The sequence below is a fragment of the Malania oleifera genome, chromosome 6, assembly GCF_029873635.1.
Source record: "Malania oleifera isolate guangnan ecotype guangnan chromosome 6, ASM2987363v1, whole genome shotgun sequence".
NCBI classification, from domain to species: Eukaryota; Viridiplantae; Streptophyta; class Magnoliopsida; order Santalales; family Ximeniaceae; genus Malania; species Malania oleifera.
In genome coordinates, this window is record NC_080422.1 from 89914450 (window position 1) to 89933732 (window position 19283).

Below are 19283 nucleotides of genomic sequence, written 5' to 3' on the forward strand. Positions count from 1 at the left end.
ACAAAGAGAAAATATGGTATCAGACCACGTAATTCTTTGTGTCATTATTTTATTACTTTCATATAATCTGCGTAATTGTGTTTTTCTGTATATTTCACTGTTGGTTGCTGAAACACTCCGATCCCGAAAGGTCTAGGATATTAACTTTTTACAATTAATTTACGGCGAGAGCAAATAAACTCAATTATTATTAAACCAGAGCGCTAATTATCCATATTACAATCATTTATTTAAAAAAAAAAATTTCACAAACATAAATATCTGGCATCATACTAATATTTCTAATCAATCTTTATTTTTCTATCTCCACCCGCGTGCTTGCTAAGCCTGATTTTCGACATGCTCTTCAGAGTCATCTGAAATAAAAATATGATTGGAGTGAGATGACGCTCAGTAAGTAAATAAGATTATTATTAGTGTGTGACCAAAATGAGTTTTTAAAAAATTTCGTAAAATAATATTTAATACTATAACTTCAAAACTGTTTTTAGAATAAATATAAATTTAAAATTTACTACATAAAACTTTTACCATCAATTACAACAGTAAAATTTTATAATCATATACTATAACTGTTAAATTAAACTTTTAACTTTAAAACTGTAAAAATATTTAATGATAAACATACATATACTTTTCCTTATACGTTTTCCTTAGATCGTCATTTAAATACCAGAATGATCCTTTTCATGTAAACTTATAGTTTTCCTTCAAATCATCAATAACTTTGTACACGTAATTAAATATGTATAAACATATATTGTGAAAACCACCCTTAGGCCTGTTTGCCGTAAGTCATGTTTACCCCTATAATTAGATTGTGCAGTCCGAAGACTGGACTTAGCTGGTTGGCCGACCAAACTAAATCAACGTACGTAAACTTTAAGTGAGATTTTCCTTATTAAGTCCTGATCCAGAACCAGGTGTGCATTTAGGAGAAATCCACTAATATAAATAACCACTCTGTAAACAGTGTGGGTGCACTCTGATCCGTATAAACTTTAAACTATGGTAACGAGCATTTGTAACTTTGAACTTTCGTTGCCATAAGGAGTTTTAAAATCATCTTATTATAATTTATGCAATTTAAAATAATATCGTGAAAATCTCATCTTTACTCATATTTTCATAAAAAAATGCAACGTAAAAATAAACTCATGTCACACAATTTTTGTGTTAAAAATATATATAATTTTATTTTTGAATAGAAAGAAATACTAAAAATTTACCCGAGAAGATTAGAACATTTCTTAACCCAAAAATAGATGCAAGTATATTAAAAATAGAACTGGTATAATTAAATATACGTAAAAATAAACTCATGGAAATTTTGTGGAACTAATTAACATAATTGAAATTTACTTATAAAATAAACTCGGGTATAAATTTTAAATAATAATAAAAAAAAACTAACATAATCAAAATTTACTTACCTTCTTCCTTACGAACACTGTAACTATCTCTAAGAAATGAGATCGGAAAAAGTAGGTGATTAAGAACTTACTCAAAAATTCTCTCTCCACCACAATTTCTTTCACTTACTAATCTTTCTCTTCCTTAGAAAATTGTTGTGAAAAATGAAGGTTGAGAGCTACCTATTTATAGTAAAATTTTGGGGAAGAAATGGAATTTGTAAAAGTGTGGGGAGATGGGTGAAATTATAATTTTTTTAAAATTAAAGAATGGGCAAGGTATGGGTTGAGTATGGGATGGGGATGGAGGCCATGTGGGAGTGCTTGCCACCATTCCCATTAAATAAATTTTTAATTAATTACTTACCTAATTAATCAATTAGTTAATTAATTATTTTATTATTTCATTATTTTTCTTAATCATTATTATCATTATTATTATCATTGTTATTACTTTTAAATTATTTTTAGTATTTATTTATTTTATTTTTTGAATAAGAATTAAATTTAAATTTTGAAAACTCATGTGGACCCCACATGGTCTTGTGGGCCCTACACAACTTTGAGACCCAAATGGATCCTACGTAACTCGAATAACTCTCATACGATTTTATGCATCCTACATAACTTTGAGACTCGTGTAAACCTCCATACGGCTTCGGGACTTTTCTCATTCCCACACAGTCTTGTGGGCCCCACATAGGATACCTACATTATTATTATTTTATCATATATTTCTACAAATTATATCAGTCAAAACATTATTTTATGTACTTATTGACGTATATAAACAGTGTCTTGTGGCTCCAGGACTCATGTAGACCCCACATAATCTTGTGGGCCCCACATAGTCTTGTGGGCCCCACATATGATACCTATATTATTATCATCTTATTATGTATTTCTACAAATTATGTCTATCAAAACACTATTTTATGTATATATACTTATTTACGTGTACAAATAGTGTCTATCCTGTTTATCCTATGAATTCCATTTTGACAAGGCCGACCTCCAGGGAGCGACTGAGCCGCAATGGTTTCTGAGCACTCGCTAAGACAAGGTCTTTCTTAAGCATCAAACATGGAATCAAGAATCCTACAAAAAAACACTTCTGTATTGATATTAACTTAATGACCATTTTTATTATTTTATTATTATTGTGCTTTAATCATATATATATTTTTGGGTCATCACAGTTGCTGCGTTGTAAGATCGTTTATTTCTATTGCGCATTTATTTGCATAACAAATTGGTATCAGAGCAATTGGTTACAATGACTTCTGGAATTTCTTCTATAAAGTTTGATATTATTAAGTTCGTTGGAATGGAAAATTTTGAACTATGGCAGAGAAGGGTTAAGGATTTGATAGTGCAGTAAGATATGGTCAAGGCATTGTATGGAGATCAACCAGAAGGCATGAATGAAACAAGTTGGAAGGAGTTGGAGGCAAAGGTTGTGGCGACTATTAGGCTTTATCTGGCTGATGACGTGTTGTATCACATCATGGATGAGGAATCTCCGGTGAAAGTTTGGCAGAAACTTGAAAGTCGGTACATGTCAAAGTCTTTAAGAATAAGTTGTATCTTAAGCAAAATTTGTATTGGCTTATATAGCAAAGGGTTCGAATTTGAACCAACACATTAATGTATTCAATCAAATTACAAGTGATTTGATGCAAGTTGATGTGAAGTTCGAGAAAGAAGACAAGACGTTGATGTTATTGAATTCCCTACCTGCGTCTCATACGTATGAAATTTTTGTTACTACTTTAACATGAGGAAAAGAAACCCTGAATTTGGAAGAGGTAACAAGTGCTCTGCTAGTATTTCATCAAAGAAAGAAGGCGAACGATGAGATTTCACAAGGTGAAGGGATTGTGGTGAAAGGTAACCAGGAACGTGGGAGAAGCAAGTTTTGGAGCAGATCGAGTAGTAATAAGTCTCAGTAGTAGTTCAGGAAGAATAAGGACATGTGGTGTTTTAAGTGCGGACGAATTGGGCACATAAAATCGGATTGTCTAAAGTGGAAAAGGGGGAATGCAAAAAATCAAAAGGGTTTGTCAAAATTTATGAATGCAGTGGAAGAATGGGACTCGAGGAGTAGTGATGGTGATGTGCTTTCTATTTCATCGGGTTTAGATCACCTCATGGATTCTTGGATCCTAAATTCTAGATGTTCTTATCACATGACACCAAATAGTAATTGGTTCAACACCAACAAGTCAGTAAATTTTAGTTAAATTCTAATTGAAAATGATGCTACATGCAAAATTATTGGAATATGAAATATCAGAATTAAAATATTTGATGGTGTTGTGAGAATAATATGTGATGTAAGGCATGTACCGGATCTATGGAACAATGTGATTTCATTGGGTATTTTAGAATGTAACGGATATAGTTACAAGTATGAAAGTGAGATAATGAAGGTGTAAATGTGTCTTGATGGTGATGAAGGGACAGAAATTAGTGGGAAATATCTATGCATTGCTGGGTTCCACAGTTGTAGGTGGAGTTGCAGCTGCAGATTCTAATTCAGATAATACTATTGTGTAAAATAGCCACACACAAGATGAAGGATATTCTTAACTACATTTATTCAGATGTTTGGGGACCGGTGAGGATAGCATCACGAGTTGGAAATATGTACTTCGTGAGTTTATCACGAAAATTTTTGGTGTACATCATAAAACACAAGTCAAAGATGTTTGCTAGGTTTAACTTGTGGCTGAGGTGGAAGACCAAATTAGATAAAAGATCCTTAGGTCAAATAAAGGAATTGTGTACGCTGGTGTTCAATGAGTTTTGCAAACAACATGGCATAGGGAGACATTTCACAGTATGCAGGACACCACAACGAAATGGTGTGGCAGAAAGGGTGAGCCGAACTCTAACTGATAGGGCTCGGTGTCTCAGGTTGTATGCAAGGCTTGCAAGGAACTTCTTGGTAAAGTCAGTGAGTATGATGTGTTTCTCGATTAATCGATCGCCAAAGGTATCACTAGATGGGAAAGTTGTAGGAGAGGTGTGGATAGGTAATGCAGTAGACTACTCCAATTTGAGAGTGTTTGAATGTTTAGTCGTGCATGTTTCTAGCAAGGTGAGATATAAGTTTTGTGCAATATCTAGACGATGCATCTTTCTGGGGCATCAAAAAGGTGGGTTCAAGTTGTGGGATCTAATGGCAAATAAGGTGGTGATAAGTGGACACATGGTTTTTGATGAGAAACTCAGGGTGCAGCGTACTCAAGTAGATGAAAAGAAACTGGTGCCAAAAAACTGCAACAGTAATGAACATGTGATGCAAGTGGAGTTGGAGACTGAGGGTAGAGATGACTTTGTTCATTATGTAGGAAGTGTAAACTCAGAAGACCAACAGGATCACAGTAGGCCCAGACGCACTATTAGGCCACCACTATGGTGTCTTATGCATTCATTACTATCAACAAGGTTTTTACTATTTTTAAAAAGGTGGTGCACAGCCTAGGGAAAAGTGTGACAACCCGAATAATAATGGGATTTAAATAATAAAGAGGAAGGGAAATGGAAACAGTAACAGATTCGCGTTCGTCGACGACATTGCACTTTGGAAGGAATAATCGAGAGAAATTATCAAAGCCTCATCAACGAACACAGGGGATTCGTCAACGAGGGTATAAGAGGACCTCGTCAACGAAGACAAGATTCGTCGATGAGGAAATACCGAGAGAGGTTTTGAGCAGTCTAAATTTCATTGACAAGGAGTGGGTTTCATCGACGAAATTATTGAAGGACTCGTCAACGAGATGACGTGGCTCGTCGACAAATCCAGTCCTATAAATATCAAAAACCCAGATTTTAACTTCATAATTAAGAAATCTCTCACCCTCTTTCTCTCCCTTTAGCTCCCTCCTCTTCTCCCTTCGATTTCGGGCCGGATTTCGGCCAATTCGAGGATCTGAAGCCACCATGACGCTCCTGGGGAAGTTCTCTGCATATTTGCTAGAGCGGATCATTGGTGGAACTCCGTTGAAATTCATCCTTGAATTGAGGTAAAGCTTTGTAAGCCAAATTTGGTCTTAGGGTAGTTATAGGAAATGATATACATGTGAAAATACTGAAATTTAGTACTAGAAGTTTTCATTTTCAGGTTATTAATCAGGAAATCCTACGGGTGTGAGTTCAGAATTTATAGGTGCTTTTCTCAGTAGCCAAGTAAGGGAATAAATTAAAACAGTTATTTTTCATACAAATTATTATTATGTATGAGTAAATTTACTTTCAGAAAAGCATGTATTATATTTGTATATTACGAAGTAATTGTACACTTTGGAAAATACTGTTAATATGTTGAAATGAATATGTATGTATAAGATGTCAAAAACTATGATTTTAGAATACAATGTATGGTTTTATACAACAAAGGTGTAGCATGAATATTATTTTACGTGGAAAAATATTATGATATGACAATGATATGAATGAAATATGTTTTGAGAAATTATAAAAGAATACAGTACATTATGAGGTTGAAAATACATGATAAATTGATTATTTTCTGAATGATATACATATGTGAAATGATTTCGGCGCAAGGTCGTATTTATGTATGATTTTAGTGCGAGGCCGTATTTATGTATGATTTCGGCACAAGGCTATATTTATAAAATTATGAAAGATGCTATATTATCATGTATTATATGTTATCAGAACCCAGATGTTAGTTTAGTTCAGTTCAGGAGCGCGATACCATAGCTTATAGATCAGATATCTATGATCAAATTGGTGCTAACCACCCCACGAGGGGGTGGGAGATGGATAGTCGATGTGGCTTTCAGTAGAGTGTGGACGTCCACTTAGCAGTCCGGACCAGGGTGTGGCGAGCCCATCGTACTTATAGACATTTTTTACTAGGTAGTGGTCTGCCAGCCATTGTCGGGTCCCATCTTCGAGCTGCACAACCCGTCATGGGGGGTAATACATGACATCAGCTAGCTATTCATCCTGGATATGTTTTCAGTATTATCAGTTATAACAGATGTTTTATGTACAACATGATTTATTAGAAAATATGAAAGTATATGATTATTCAGTACGATATGATAAACATTTACAGAGATATTGTAACGACCTGCTATTTAACTGGGTTTTTTTTTTATACTATGATATTTAACATGCTCTGATACCATACTGGGTTGAACCCAATCATTAACCTAAGCAGCAAGAAGCAGAAATCAAATAAACACATCCATATATAATTATACAATACCAGAGTGCTAATAGGTTTCCCAAAATACATATATTTGACTGTTTCCCCAATATCCTCAACCGGTGAGGGCTATACAAAAATACTCCCAAAAATATACTCACTCTCTCTGACAGGGCAGTACTGTGACCTCTCTATCTGCGGGCCTGGTCTGCTCGCCCAACTGGTTCACCTGAAAAATAATTCAACATTGGGATGAGCCAAAGCTCAGTAAGACGAAATATGTTATTACTAGTGTGTGGCAATTGAGCTACAATACTAAGAAAATCTATTAATATATAGTCATGTATCACTGACTCTATAAAGCACAATACTAGAAAAATAGTCTTCATCTTTTACCTGTTGCTTAACATTTCTGTACTTTAGGTTTCTTTTCAAAATACTGCTAATTTATGTATATATTTTCTGTTTCTGTAAAGTTGTATAAACATAATAATAACTGTAAACTTCCCTGTGGATAACTGTGTGTCATGATTTAACCCCTCATGACAAGGTTGTGCAGCCCGTAGGCGGGATTTACCCTGGCTAGTCAACCAAGAATAAATCACTATACTCCATAGTCTGATCAGCCCTCCTCAACCCATATCTGATGGGGAGCCTGTCCACTCGTGGGCTCTATGCGATCGACCTTTTATACCACGTATTATCTGAATAGGTGGTTGCACTTTATAAATTGTATGTAGCTACGGTACTGTGCTCTGTAACTGTATGGTCCAGTAGGGTCTGATACTATATAATACACCTCTATATACAACTATCTGTTTTACCATAATTCTGTAATAACTGTATAAACCATGACGCTGTGAAAAACTGTATCTCTATATCAACTATGTTTCTGTAATTAACTGTAAATCTGTATGTCATGGTACTGTAACACAGTATAATCATGGTATTTCTGTAATTGCTGTAAAATTTACTGTCTGTATATTCTGTAAAACACACCTCTGAAAAAAAATATTGTAAAGCAATTTCTATACTATATCTATATTCTCAAACCACACCGTAATTTTAAAACATATTAATCATATTTGATAAACTACATAAATCTCTGTTGTAAAACAATACTCTGGTGAAACATTTATAGTTTTATACTGAAAACATTCTCAAATAACCTAGCATAACATATTTCTCTTACCTGTTTCCTGCTAAAATCCCCTACTATAACGGGTCCAACACCCGTAGGGTTCTCCACTCAACACCCTGAAAACCATAAATTTCAGAACAAAACATCAATATTTCTTGGCCTACATCATTTTCTACAACTACCAGAAAGCCAAAAACTGAATAAAAGACCTTACCTTGGATTTGGGATGAATTACAACTTCGTTTCACCAACGATCCATTCCGGCAGAATTGAAGAGAACTCCGCCAAGAACGTCGTGATGGCCTCAAATCGTCAATCCAATGACTGATGGGGCCAAAATCAAAGGAATAAGAGGGAGAGGTCGTAAGAGAGAGAGAGTGAGGGGAGGGTTTACGGTTGATTTCCTGTAATTAAAATGATTTTCGGGCTATTTATACTGCGGGATTCGTCGACTAGCCACGCCATATCATCGATGAGTCCTTAAGAAAAATTCATCGACGAACCTTACCCTTCATCGACGAAATTCAGAGTAGCCCATTCTTCTCTCGGTATTTTCTCGTCGACGAAGCTCGCCTTTGTCGATGAGGTATTGTTGAACCTTCGTCGACGAACCCCTGTATTCGTCAACGAAGCCTGGAAATTCCTTGAAATTATATTCTCCAAAATGCAATGTCGTCGACGAAGTCTACTGCCTACTTCTGTTACTGATTCCATTTCTCTCTCTCTTTATTATTTAAATACCATTATTTTCTGATTCGTTACAGATATGAAATGTATTGTATATGTATAATTGCCTTAAATGTTCATGTTGTCACACAACTGTATTTAGTTTATTTTTCCTTACTGAGAAGTGGCTCACCCCCGAACTTAATTAATTTTTTAAGAGACCCTGAGAGATTGGTGGGTCGTGACGGCCGTTGAGTGAATTGAGCTTCCCTGCTAGAAGGGTAGGCTTTGATCTAGAATCAGGAGATTTTTGTTGTAAGATTCTAGATCTATTTTGATGTTTTGGATATCGTATTCAAATACTGTATTTTGGGAATGTAGTAGACTCTGGTATTATGTAATTAATGGTTTGATGTATGTAAATTAGTTTTACTACTGCCTAAGTTTACTTTGTTTATGTCAGGTGTCCCTACTACCCATGGGTTTGGGTTGACCATTTTATTTATTATGTATCACTTTATAGTAAGATTTTTGAGGTCGTTACAAAAAGTATATGGATGAGTGCTATGGTTAAGAAGATTGAGTTACTGCATAAGAATATGATGTGGGAGTTGGTGGAGATCCAGAAGGGAAGAGGGTGATAGGATGCACGTGGGTGATATTTCTATTGTTTTATGTGAATGACATGATAATTGCTGGGAAGACTTTGACTGGGGTTAATCAGCTGGAAACTCTATTGAGAAAAGAATTTGACATGAAGGTTTTGGATGCGGCCAAGAAGATTCTTAGGTTGGAGATTCATAGGGACAGAGCTGTAGGGAGATTGTGGTTATCTTAGGGTGGTTTTATGGAGAAGGTGTTGGGAAGGTTTGGCATGGTTAATGCAAAATCGGTGTGTACACTGTTGGCTAATCATTTTAAATTGTCTACCGCTTAGTGTCCAAGGATGGATGATGACATTCGTGACATGTCAAAGGTCACCTATGATAATGCAATGGGGTGTTTGATGTATGCTATGGTTAGTACAAGACTGGGTCTAGCACAAGCTATCAGTGTTGGTACTTCAGACTATGGTATTATGTTCGGCAAACGACAAATTGATCCACTAGTTGTGGGATTTTTGGATGCATACTATGCAGGGGACTTGGATGACAGGAGGTCTACAATATGGTATGTGTTTACTGTTGTGGGAAGGCCTATTTGTTGGAAGTGCAGGGTATAGTCTTTGGTTGCACTATCTACAACTGAGTTGGGGTATATAGCAGTAGTCAAAGCTACCACAGACAAGTTCAAGCATCGCTTGGACTTGCTTAATGTCTCTAATTGCTAGATGGGAGGCGATCCCAACCTATTGTCCTAGGTGGAGTAGTGGGTTATATTTTTGATTTTTTTCTTAAGGGGTGTATATTTGCCAAAGTGGAGATTTTTTGTAATATATGACTCATATTGTAACAACCCGAAATTTGTACCATTTTTTTTTAATTTTATATCTCTGATACCATGATAATAATATTAATAAAGCCAACCTTGACCCTAAAGTGGAGTACCGAGGATACTCTTGTTCATATTCACATTCTATCTATGTAGCGGAAAATATAACACACCTAAACTTTATATACAATATCAGATTGCTAAAGTCTCCAAAATATACATACAAACTTCCCAAAAATCCATCTGAAATCCCCAACATTAAATAAACATAATCCTAGTCCCCCAACAAAAAACACATACCCTGTAATCCTAAAGCTACAACTCTACTATCTCAGAGCTCGCTCCGCTTGGCTACCTGGATTACTTGAAATGTTTAAGATTATTAGGGTGAGACACCTTTCAGTAAGATGGGATAAGTTATCACTAGTGTGTGGCAGATGAGTTTTACAAAAATAATATAACTATTAATTTAAACTGTAACTAAGATAACAGTTAAATGTAAATAGGTATCATAACTCACACCTATACCATTTAAAATACACGTTTTCTATTTAAACGTACTTCTAGCTATAATTCATAGTTTTTTTTTCCTGTAAATCTACGTGTATATATATAACTGTGAAAATTTCCTTAGATGGATAACTGTAATCATGAATTAACCATGCATGATTGGGTTGTGTGGCCTGTGGGCTGGACTTAACCATGGCTAGCCTACTAGGTTAAGTCAAACTATAACTCGTATATAGTACAATTGGCCTGCTCAACCTGGTCTAGACTGTCAGGGAGCTCCTCTACTCTCCACTGAGGCACAATCGACTGCCATTTCCACACTATATGTGAGATGTGTGGTTCCACTATCTATACTATACTAGCAACGGTACCATGCTTTGTCTTCTGTTCTGGTCCATCAGGATTCTGATATTGTATAATACTATTTCTGTATATTACTATTTTACCATGATTCTATAATAACTGAAATACCATGATTCTGTAATAAATGAAATATTATGGTTCTGTAATAATTGAAATATCATGGTTCTGTAATATCTATAACATTATGGTTCTATAATAACTGAAATATCATGGTTTTGTAATATCATGGTCCTGTAATAGCTATGTAAAATTCTGTATCAAAATTTCGTACTAAAACTAGTATTTCTCATGCCACACAATTTGAGTATGCTCATAATACTATATTCTATATGGGACAACTGTATTTTATTACTGTTTGGGAAAATTATATTTTCTGTTATATGAAAATAATATATCATTTATAGGGTTTTTCATGCAACCCAAATTTCTGAATTTTCTAGAATATGCATATCATTTTAAAAATCATAAATTTCCATGCCCATAATTATATATCCTGTAATATCCAGAAAATCATACACTGATATCTCATAATCTTATACTATACTATAACTAGTAAAATTTCGAAAATTAACTAGCATAACTTATTCCCCTTACACGTTTACTGAGAGCATGCCTACAAGTATCCTAGACAGACGTCCACGGCATTCACACAATCGCTATATTCACAAACCCTGCCTTAATCAGTTCAACCCCAGATCATATTCACATTTCCTAAGCCCACACATTCCAATAACTAGTTAAACTGTAAAATAATTAATAATTCATCTCCTTTACCTCAACCTTGGAGTGGTGCCTAGAATGCCTAAATCGAAAATACGCTCGATTAACTTGACGAGGGTTGACCCTAGAACACCGTAGTGGTGTCTGATCATCAATTTTAGCTGAAATCGGAGAGAAATCGAAGAGAGAAGGGAGAGGGTGCACGCAGCTGAGAGAGAGGAGGAGGAAAGATTCTAATTTCTTAAGACAAAATGAGCTGCAGAATCCATTTTATTAAGAACTTCTAGACAAAACCGTCAAAGGCTTTCTTGAAACCGTAAACGGTTTGGCTTTTAACCAAACCTTTTCACCGTTGTACCCTTAACCGAGCTGCAGTAATTACAAAACCATTGACGGTTTTCTGCGCCCCCACCAAACCGTAGATGGTTTGGTCTACACCAAACCAAATTCCTTCTTTTCTCTATTTTTCTTATTATTTCTATTTTCTGAGTCTCTACACATATGTTGAGTGGAATGCATATACAAAGATAAAACATGGTTGAAAAAAAAGTTGCTGGTCTGCAAAATTAAGTCGTCGATGGTTTCAAGCAAACCATCAATGGTTTTGTCAGGTTCAAAAGAAACAGTCAACTGTTTTCATGTGTTACATTGACTATTTGGTCTCAGCTTCAAATCGTCAATGGTATGTTTGAAACCTTCGACGATTTTGCTCGATTACTCAGGATTGGTTTTCAAATTTTGAATTGGGAAGTTGTATAGGTTGAATTTTGGGGGGAAAACCTATTAAAGGGTTATATATACATGTTTTATGTTGTAATCCATGTCTTTTGACAGAAGATAGTGAAAAATCACTACCATTTGCTCTCGTGGATGTAGGCATTTCTAAACCACGTAATTCTTTATTTCATTGTGTAGAGACCTAAAAAATTGAATTATTAAAAAAATAAAGAAAAGAAGGAAATTTGGTTTGGTGTAGACCAAACCATCAATGGTTTGGTGGGAAGTCAGAAAATCGTCGACAGTTTTGAGTTACCGTAGCCAGGTAAGGGTAAAACAGTGAAAATGGATTTGGTTAAAGACCAAACCATTGACGATTTCAGAGCAAACCATCGACGGTTTTGCTGCAGATCAGTGTACTATATAAAAAATTCAAGTCAAAATTTTGGAATAAAATCGGAGTCTCTCTCTCTCTCTCTCTCTCTCTCTCTCTCTCTCTCTCTCTCTAGGGTTGTGACCCTTCTCCCTTCTCTCTTCGATTTTGTGCCCATTTTAAGCCCGAATCAGTTGAAAAACACCATTTCGGGGATCTCAACGATGATTCTCTGTCATTTAATTGGAGCAGTTTTGTGTTCTAGGGTTTCCAAGCACCACTCCAAAGTTGAGGTAAGGGTGATAGATGTGTTAACTGCTTAGAATTTAACTGATTAAATGGAGTGCATGGGCCTAGGGATGTTTAAATGATTAACTCTTGGGTTAAGTTGATTGAACTGGGGAAATGTGATTTCAGGGTTTTTAGCTCTGATCACCGTAGGCATTGGTTTAGGGATCCTAGTAGGCACCTTCTCAGTAAGCAAGTAAGGTGGATAAATTATAACAGATATTTTGGGGAAATTAACTAGTTGATTAAAGTATGTGAAAATGAGAATATGGTATCTAGTTTTGGAAAACTATGATATGAATATTTTCCCTGTGATTATTATATTATGATTATCAGTTAAAAATTATGTGGCATGAGGAATATGAAATAATAGTTTTATACTGCGAATGTGAATTATACTGAAATATCTGGTTTGCACTGATAAATGATGATATGAGCTATACATATGTTTTTATACAGATATGAAGATATGAGAAACCCAGATATGTTTTATATAGATATAATGATATGAGATTTATACACAGATGTGTTTTTATATAGAAGTGATGTTATGAGAAACATAGATATGTTTTTTATATAGATATAGTAATATGAGATATACAGATATTTTTTATGCAAAAATGATGATATATATGATATACATATATGTTTTTACAAAAATGATGAAATGTGATATACAAACATGTTTGATATAGATATGATGATATGAAATATACATAGACATGAGATAAGATATATACAGATATGATGAAATATATATATATATATATATACAGATATGATGAGATATATAGACATGATAAAATATGAATACAAAAATGTGGAAATGAGAACCCTAATGGACCAGAGATATACAGAGAGCATGGTACCATCGCTAGCATGTGTTAGTGCAACCACACGTCATAGATAGAGTGTGGTCGTGACAATCGATTGGACTTGTGAAGAGTAGAGTTACCCCCTAGGGTCCAGACAAGGATTAGGTAGGTCAATTGTACTATAGACGCGTACATTTTTTATCTAACCTAGTAGGCCAACCATGATTAGGTCCTGCCTTCGAGCCGCACAACCCCGTCATATGGGGTGAATACATGACGATGTGATATGAATATCTTCAGGATGGTTCCTCATTACAGACGCGATAATTGTATGTTACAATATGATGAACAACCATGAGTTACAGACGCGATGTGTTGTATGTTGGTGGATACTCATGGGCTAGAATATGCATATGAGAAATGAAATGAAAAATGAACAGCCATGAGTTACAGACACGTTGTGTTATATACTGGTGGATACTCGCTAGAACATGATTATGAGAAATGAAAGCTTATGAAAACATGTTAATATATGATGATGAGAAATGAAAGCTTATGAAACTATGTTTATATATATATATATAGAATATGCATATGAGAAATGAAATGAAAAATGAACAGCCATGAGTTACAGACGCGTTGTGTTATATACTGGTGGATACTCGCTAGAACATGATTATGAGAAATGAAAGCTTATGAAAACATGTTAATATATGATGATAAGAAATGAAAGCTTATGAAACGATGTTTATATATATATATTATGAGTACAAATCTGTATGTTTTTCTCAGTTAATATAATTATTTAAATGAATGTGTTATGATATATATCAAAACTCATGTTGTCACACACTTGTCGCGACGTTCCTGAATGCGAACTTGGGATGACTCAAAAAGATGTGAAATGAAGTGTGTAGATTTAAAAAAAAAAAAAAGATATTTTCATGGAAAACAATGTGTGATGGAGTCACCACTAACCTTTTGAAGTGTGGTTAGAACACTTGATTACTACTCAATTAAAGGTAGAATCAGTCTGCGCTACCAGAGTCGAGATCGGGAGTTCGATTACGCAAGGGGAAGGTATTAGCACCCCCTACACGCCCGTTCCTACGAATGGTACCTAACTAATAGAAAATTATTCCAAAATAAATTTAATAAGCCTTAGAAAATTACTCCCTATCAAAAGGTGTGAAGAAAAGCACAAGAAAAATACTATATAGATATTCCCTCAGAACCAGGGCATGCCATACTCCGAAGAGCTCATGCCTCCCTTTTAAATCATTGGGATGGAAAATCAAGAAAATACATTACAAAAATATATTTTTTGTAACCTTGGGAGGTTTTTGGACTCATTCGGGATGAAAACAATTTCTCGGGACCTCAAAAACATTTTTATGGTCTTTCTATGATTTTTATGATTTTTCTAAGTGCAAAAATATTTTGTGAATTTTTGTAATTTTTGTGATTTTTTATAATTTCCCAAATTTTGAAATAATAGAAAGATAATTAAAGCAAAATAATGAAAATCAAGTCCCAAAAATAGTTTTAGAATTTTCTCGTGAGTTTTCAGAATTTTTGTGATATTTTTCAGAATTTTTGTGAATTTTTGTGAATTTTTAAATCATTAAAAATAATAAAATACAAAAATAAAAATAGGAACTAGTCGAAGACCCGTTTTGGGGACCAAACCAGTTCAGGGAATGAACTAGTCAATAGGGTGGTCAACCGGGTTAAAGCCTGGTTAGGGCCAACGGTGCCACGTGTCGCGCCTAGAGTGGTGCTTGCATGCGGGTGAGGATCGGCTAAGTGGCATGATCCTGAATGTGTGTTGATAGTGGGGGTCCAACAGTCCAAAGCTAGGTGGGTTTTTGCATTTATTGTGAGGGAGACCGGGGGGACATGTGTCAACGTATGCGGGGGAGCGTGCATGGCCTCATAATATTCCCTTCCCTAGGGCGATCTCAGCCATTGGTGGAGGTCAAAGATTCGACGGCGGAGAAGTCACCACACGCGGATGGATGATGTGGACTGATCGTAGTCGTGCACGGGGAGAGCTAATCAAATGGTGGAGAATGCTCCACGCGAATTGCTTTAATGAAAGGGGGAGATGGCGCCACGCGTCACGTAACAGATGGATGGCACAGGCATCAGGGTGGCCTTCTGATCAAATGGGCAGCAGAATGCCATGCGTCAAAATCTTGCGGTTTCGGTTCCAAACATACTTAAACCAAAAAAATTTTGTTTTCCCATTTTTTCCCCCTCTCGAAGCAGCTCTCTCTCTCTCTCTCTCTCTATGTTTTATTTCTCCTCCACCCCTTTTTACAATCGGTCGAGCATAACCCTCTGCTCTCACTTTCTCAAGCCCCTTTTGATACCCCTCATCTCGGTTGCTCTCCTCTAATCTACATCTCTCCTTTTTCTACTGAGATCGAAACCCCTTGTGAGATTTTTTCTCTTGGGCATTGTTTTTCGAAAGCTTGAAGCTTCAGATCCCTGATTCCCATTTTCCTTTTTCTATGACTACTCCTAATCTGAATTCAAATGGAAATCTGATGGATCCATACCCAGTCAAAGCAGATGGCTGCTACGGCTGCTGCTTCTTCAACATCTACGGCGCCGGCAGGATCTCCGTCAACCTTTGCTGCTCCACCTGCTCTGCCGGAAATGTTGACATTTCCGGCCGCCCGTTGAAGTTTTTGCTCCCGCTTGTGTATATATATGTGCTGTGTGTGGAGTTGTAAATGCAGTGTAGTGAGATATGTGAGTTGTGAGAAGTGAGTGTGGTGTGTTGCAGCGTGCATAAGAGAGTTGAGTGAGAGTTGAGTGATTGTATCCTCCTCCTCCTCTGTATCTTTCCGAGTAAATAGTAACCTCTCGCTCCCGTGGACGTAGGCCGGAATTTGGCCGAACCACGTAACTCCGGTGTCAATATTGGTATGTGTTTGTTTATTTATTTTATCCATCAATTACTTGATCTATAAAACCCCAACAAAGTGGTATCAGAGCGTATTGTTGGAGTAGAATTCCAGATCGGAGAAAATTCCCAGATTTTGAGCCTCTGTCCAGTAGCTCAAAATTTAATTTTGAGGCTACCACCGAACTCCTCTCATCAAGACGAAGCCAACAGTGTCAACCAGAGCTCCAAAGAGCATCAGAGAAGGCCGCACGCGCCTACACGCGCCTCCAACGTTCAGGGGACATTTCCACGCGCCCACACAAGCCTCCACGCGCCGGCGGAAGCTCGGGAGTGGTCTCACGCGCCTCCACGCGCCGGCAACGCCTCGGCAGAACCTTCCACGAGCCTCCACGCGCCGGTGAGTGAACGGCCGGCCGGCGGAAGGTTGAAGACGAGCCACGTCAGCGGCCACGTCACCGGGACCCGCGCCGCGTCAGCTGCCACGTCATCGCTGCCACGTCAGCATAGTTGACCGAGTTGACCAACTTTGACCGAAGTTTGACCAGGCCTTTCAAGGCCATTTCAGGTCCGTTTTCCGAACAACTTAAACCATTTCCAGGGTTTTCGACCGTTCCAGACGCAACCGTACATTCGGTTTCTTAAGATTCTGCCCCAATTTTTCTGTACAAGCAAGTTAGTGCTTAAAATCAATGGAGGAATCAGACTCGGGTACTATGATCAAGCTCACAGCCTCCAATTACACTCTGTGGAGGTCTCGGATGGAGGATCTCCTTAATTGTAAGGATTTGGCAGACCCTTTGGATTATAAAGGTATAAAACCAGATTCCATTAAAGATGATGATTGGAGAAGAATGAATAGGAAGACCATTGGTCAAATCAGACAATGGATTGACCACAAGGTATATCATCACGTCGCACAAGAGACTGATGCTTATAGTCTTTGGGAGAAGCTGGAAAACATGTACCAGGCCAAGACCGCTCGCAACAAAGCCATGTTAATGAGACGGCTTGTTAATCTGAAGTTAAAAAGCGGGACCTCTATAGCTGAACATACTAGTGAGTTCCAAAATCTAGTAAATCAGCTTTCATCAGTAAAGATGGATCTTGGCGATGAAGCAGAAGCATTGTTGCTTCTTAGCTCCTTACCAGATAGCTGGGAAACATTGGTCATCACTCTCAGCAATTCAGCTCCTGACGGCAAACTTACCATGGCGATGGTAAAAGATGCTTTATTCAACGAAGAAGCCAGGAGAAAAGAAACAGGTGTAGATCAGTCACAGGCCTTTGTTACTGAAACCAGAGGCCGACCTCAAGAAAGTACCAGTACCAGAAGTCGAGGTAGAGGCAGAGGTAGAAGCAAATCTAGAGGAAGATCCCAGGATCGCAGCAAATTCAGTGATGGTAAAAATTGGCAAAGAGGGAAAATCTCTTGCTACTATTGTGGCATTGAAGGCCATATGAAGAAAGATTGTCGAAAATTTCGACGGGATCATGGTCAAAGCCACCAGCAACAAAAGAAGGAGGAAGGTGAGAACTCGGTCACCTTAACTCAAGATATATCAGTTTTCTCAAATGATGAAGCTGCATGTTGTCATATTGGGAACCACGACACTGAATGGGTGGTAGACACAGCAGCCTCCTACCATGCCACTCCCCACAAAGAATTCTTCACGATGTATAAATCTGGAGATTTTGGTACAGTAAAGATGGGGAACACTAGTTCTTCTCAGATCGTGGGAATCGGAGATGTGCAGATTGTGACCAATATTGGTTGCACCATAACACTAAAGGATGTGCGACATATCCCAGACCTTCGGCTAAACCTTATTTCTGGGGCAGCCCTTGATAAACAGGGCTACGAAAGCTACTTTGGGAAAGGTGCTTGGAAATTATCAAAAGGTAATTTGACAATAGCACGAGGACGCATTTGCTGCACATTGTACAAAACACAGGTGAAGATTTGTACTGATGCCATCAATACAGTGGAAGATGAAGCATCACCAAACCTATGGCACAAGAGACTCGGACATGTGGGAGAAAAAGGACTCCTTACACTGGCGAAGAAGGCATTTATAAAAATCACAAAAGGTATTACCTTAAACCCATGTGATCACTGCTTATTTGGGAATCAGCATAGAGTTTCATTTAGTTCCTCTATGAAGAGAAGGTCAAAGCCATTGAGTTTGGTACATTCTGATGTATGCGGACCCATTGAAGTAGAATCAATCGGCGGCAACAGGTATTTTGTTACCTTTATTGATGACGCTTCAAGGAAAGTGTGGGTATATTTTTTGAAAACAAAGGACCAGGTTTTTAAATATTTCAAGGAATTTCATGCTATGGTGGAAAGGCAAACAGGGAAGAAATTGAAGTGCCTCCGGACAGACAATGGAGGCGAGTATACTTCCAACGAGTTCAGAGCATACTGTACTGAACGTGGTATTAGGCATGAAAAGACGGTCCCACGTACCCCACAACATAATGGTGTAGCTGAGAGAATGAATCGGACCATTATGGAGAGAGTTAGAAGCATGCTTAGTATGGCTAAATTACCTAAGCCATTCTGGGGGGAAGCTATTCGTGCCGCATGTTACCTTATTAACAGATCACCGTCAGCACCACTTAACTTTGGAATTCCAGAGAAAGAATGGACCAGAAGAAAAGTTTCTTACACTCATCTAAGAGTGTTTGGGTGCAAAGCTTTTGCATATATATCTAATGAGCAGAGGCAAAAGCTCG